Consider the following 4787-nt stretch of genomic DNA (forward strand, 5'->3'; position numbering starts at 1 on the left):
TTAATTTAGTGACAGGGTTGTTAAGTATATCAGCCTTCCCCATTGACTTTGCTTGTCAGAAGGTCTCAGAAGGGGACCACATGACCCTAGGACATTGCAACTGTCATAAATATGAGTCAGTTCTCAAGGTCCTGATCAGGTAACCATGGGAATGCTGCAACAGTCATAAGTGTGGAAAATGATCATGATTGCTGTTGTGACTACGAGTAGTCATTGTTCTGGTTTCTGGTAGAAGTTTAGTAATTACAAAAATTCAAGCAAAGTAACACGTCAAATAAAAGAATTAAAGAACCAATATTATGTAAAAGAAGTATAATATAAGGGCAGACTAGATGGATCATGAGGTCTTTTTCTGCCGTCAGTCTTCTATGTTTCTATGTTTCTAAGAAGAGGGAGTTGAAGTCAAAATATTTTCAAGTTGCCAAGGTTGGGAAACACTGGGCTAAGCTAATTACAGGAGGGAAGGAAGGGTGTAGGCCTGTGATGCAGACAATGAGTAAAGTGAGCAGCATCATATAAAATCATCTGTCTTCAATGGGGATTTTAACACTCTGACGACGTTAGTAGAGGACTAACAAAAGCTTAGTTAATTTTAGTAGTTTTTAATACATTTTAAAATGTTCTGGAGATCGCTTTTTTTCTTTCTTTCTACCTTTACTCTTCTGGGCTGAATATACTGCATAAAGAATTGTAAGCAAAAATTGTAATGGAAGCAGGTTATGATCTGTAAAAGGCCATTGAGACCATTAACTCTCTCTTATTTTGTAAAAATCAATAAATAAACTTTTTTTTTTAAAAAAAGAAGGGGCATCACATGACATGACCCTGGAACTCTGCAACTGTCATAAGAATAAAGTCAGTTGCCACCATGGGAATGACCCACAATCATAAGTGTGGAAAACAGTCATAAATCACTTTTTTCAGTGCCATTGTTACTTCTAATGGTCACTAAACAAACTGAGGTAACATCTATAGTTGTAACATATATACTGTATATATATATTTATTTATATAAAAATACAAATTTATGTCAGCATCTCTGACTCCATTTGGACACCAGATGCGTAATTCCCTGAGAGACTCCTAGAATAACATTATGCTTGGGATTTTTCCCTTTTTGATACATTTTCTGCCGTAAACTGAAGCTCAGTTGCACCTCATCATCTCTTTCAGGGTGATGTCCATGTCTAGGCTAATAATAAGAGATTGAAATAAAAAAGACAAATTTTGCTGCAATCAGGGATGGTTTTGCTGCCTCCTTTTGGGTGGAAAAGCAATGTCACTGTACGTTATCCTCTCTTCTTCTTGTGGAAGAAGATTCATCCTTGTTAGTCCAGGAGGAGACCGGGTGAAGGAGTCCTGGATGCAGATGTAGGTGACTTCAGAGACCTGGGATCATTGAGGGAATAGAATGAATGAATTGGAAGGGACCTTGGAGGTCTTCTAGTCCAGCTCCCTACTCAATTAGGAGAACATGTACTAATTTCAGAGAAATGATTGTCTAGACCAGTGTTTCCCAACCTTGGGAACTTGAAGATATTTGGACTTCAACTCCCAGAATTCCCCAGCCAGTGAATGCTGGTTGGGGAATTCTGGGAACTGAAGTCCAGATATCTTCAAGTTCCCAAGGTTGGGAAACACTGGTCAAGACTCTTCTTATGAGAAGCCATTGCTCATTCTGCCTGCAGCTGAGGAATCCATTGAGAACATAGGATTTCTCCATCATTTTGCAGCATTTTTAGAAATGACATGATTCCTATGGCCTAGAAAGACTGTCAGCACATCAAGGAAAACAAGGACTGACTTCTTTTTTTTTAGATCTCATTTCCTATCTCAGATTCCTGATGGTGCTGCGATGCTTCTGAGAAATCCAGACGAAGCTTCCCTAAATTTTTCTCCCCAAAACTTAATTATAGGAATATATCTTTAATGTCTTCTAAGATTATTGCTTTTTATCAAACATTTCTTCTCTGTTTATGGGGGCTTCAATTCAATTTCTTGGCCAGCACATAATTTATGGCCATAAAGACAATCATTGTACTACCCCACTTTTAAAGAGAGATCTAATTCTTCCCAAATTTTTGGGTGGAAACTAAGCAAGTCAAGAAAATTAGAGCAGACGTTCAAAGAGCTTGAGACATATGTTCTTATGTAAGGTTAATTCTGTTTGCATTTAAGGGTGAGAATTCAAAAGCTCTAAATCCCATTCGCATCATTCCTGTTTCTCCATGACAGTTGGGTGACTCCAGAGGACACCATCTATAGTGGGGATAAAACTTGGTTTCACCCTCCAATGTAAAGAGACATTTAAACACAAACTTCCCTGCAGACTCTGGTTAACGTCACCCATGAATCCACACCAGCTACCTTGACAGGTGAGGCAGTAGTTGCTGTTCCTCCTTGAGGCTCCATGACTGCAAGATCATTTCTTTCCTCTTTCTTTTCCCTGAGCTCAAATTGTTCCTGGGATGCTAATGCTGCCAGATGAGAAATAATAATAAAAATGAAAGGTTAAAATGACTTATTTCCATCATCTTCATATATTCTTTCCCTTTTTCTCCCAAGCCTGGCTCTCCTTTCCTGCCTTCCCAGAGAATCTCTCAGTCAACATCTCCAACCACATCAGAAGCCATCTAGACCTCCAGGTAAGGAAACTCTTAAACCTAAATGCTTCACTTACTGCTTTTCTTCTTCCACCAATAAAAGGCAAGTAGAAAAAGCAAGATTATTAAAATTATAAGAGGAATCGCCATCCAGAAATATCTCTGTATAGGAGCTGAATCTTGGGTCCAAACTGGTTTGAATAACAAAGAAGAAAAAACAATTAAGTAATTCTTGACAGAATATTTTTACACTTGCTGTTCTTGAAGGTTAAATTTACAAATGAAACAAAACCACCACCCCTTTTATAATCAAGCTCAGTTCTGTATTTTTCATGGATTTAACCAAATCTCTTCCCACCTGTAATGTTCACCACCTGACTCAAAGAAGACATGACCCATCGGTTGTATCTCATTTCTTCATAACTGCAAACAAATTCCCCATTGTGGCTGATTGAGGCATGTGGGATTCTCAGAGAGGCCCTTTGAAGAGGATCTGTGGGTTCACTAGAGAGTTCCAGAAGACCTTCTTTGCTGGAGATGATCTCCACCCCATCCTTGTAGAAATGGAACTTCTTCTCTGGGTCGCCTCCTTCCATTGAGCAGAGAAAGACCAAGGGGTCACCTTCCTTCACCCTCTGGGACAACGGATCCACTTTCAGCACTGGGGAATGGAGGCCATCTGCACAAAATGTTCACAAGGGAGAGATATTAATGTCTACTTTTAAGCAGAGGAGTTTCCTGAAATCATCCAGAGTAACTCCATGTATCATTTGTATGAGGCAAAGCAGTGATATTTCAAATCATTGGAGTTAAAATGGAAAATAAGGAAGGAGAATGAATTTGACTAACTTAGAGTGAAAAGAGCAATAGTAATAGCCCTTGGACTTATATACAGCTTTACAGTGCTTTACAGTCCTCTCTAAGCAGTTTACAGAATCAGCATATTGCCCCCAACAATTTGGGTCCTCATTTTATCCACCTTGGAAGGATGGAAGGTTGAGTCAACCTTGAGCCGTTGGTGAGATTTGAACTGCCACATTGCAGTCAGTCAACAGAAATAGCCTGCAGTCCTGCACTCTGACCACTGTGCCACTGTGGCTCAAAATAACGCAAAGACTTCCCCTTTTCATAGAAGACCAAAAATCATTACCTATATCTTCCCATCAACTGAATCTTCCAATTGAAGAAAAGCAAATTTCTGTAATATACAGTACAGTACACAAAATACAGTATATAAGTAGGTAGGTATGAAGCATACAGGAGTCGAAAAGGATTAGTTGTTTCTGTAACTGTTCACACAATATTGTCCTAACACTATTGTCCCATGGGGGGATTTTTTGCCAGGGAAAGAACGTCCTGCTAACCATTTTCTTACAGGAGGAATTATTTATTTAGTGATGGGACTGCTTGTTTCTAATTTTGTTTACTGGCTTTATTTTAAAAGGTTGTCTGTACATTTTCATAGCTTGAGCATTATGATCCCCTGTGATATGAATATTTTTGGGCAATAAATATTCATCTTACCAACCACTGAGAAGACCAGCTGGTTACTTTCAGGAGAATAAGGTGAATCCCTAGGTATTTTCTTGATCCTGCAGATACATATTATCTTTATTTGGCGAAAGCTCAGATTTTCAGTCCTGAAGTTGAAGGTGTTTTCAAAAAGTAAGTGATGTTCAATTGGTGAATGGGATTGATCCCTACAGAGGAAAAGGAACGTTATTCTATGAGATACTTCGGGACTCCATGACTCAATTCCTTCGGGGACGGAGCATTTCAAGGGAATTTCTTCTCCTTTTATAATAAAGTTGTGTGGAAGAGAGGAGGAAAGGCTGGGGGCTGGTAGCCATGAATATCCCCGTGAACCTGAGAAAAGAAAGAGAAGCCATTGAGTCCGTCCCTCTGATCAATGCCTGGAACCAAATGTCTTCACCAGAACATCTAACCTGATTCCCAGAATGGCTCCCATCCATAATCTGCTTTGGGGATCCTTGATCTGTTCCGAGGATTCATTGCTTCCTTTTGCAAGGATAGAAATTGGACAAACTGTCTGTCTCTGTCTCTGGTTGCCCCGGCTCTATGGTACCAACCCCCCCCCCCCCTGAGGTCAGTATTATTTCCACCCTACTGGCCTTCTGGAAAGGTGCAAAGACCTGGCTTTGCGAACAGGCCTGGGGCCCATGA

General features: G+C 39.8%; 1 long non-coding RNA gene across 1 annotated transcript; it reads right to left on the bottom strand.

The window, feature by feature from the left end:
* Window positions 1-1083: 1083 nt before the first annotated feature.
* On the bottom strand, window positions 1084-2709 carry LOC139153740 (uncharacterized). Its single transcript, XR_011556878.1, has 3 exons — window positions 2681-2709; window positions 2368-2477; window positions 1084-1389 (listed from the first exon to the last, which is right to left on the bottom strand). It is a non-coding gene; the product is annotated as an uncharacterized lncRNA (long non-coding RNA).
* Between the last annotated feature and the right edge of the window lie 2078 nt (window positions 2710-4787).

This window comes from Erythrolamprus reginae, chromosome Z, assembly GCF_031021105.1.
Source record: "Erythrolamprus reginae isolate rEryReg1 chromosome Z, rEryReg1.hap1, whole genome shotgun sequence".
NCBI classification, from domain to species: Eukaryota; Metazoa; Chordata; class Lepidosauria; order Squamata; family Dipsadidae; genus Erythrolamprus; species Erythrolamprus reginae.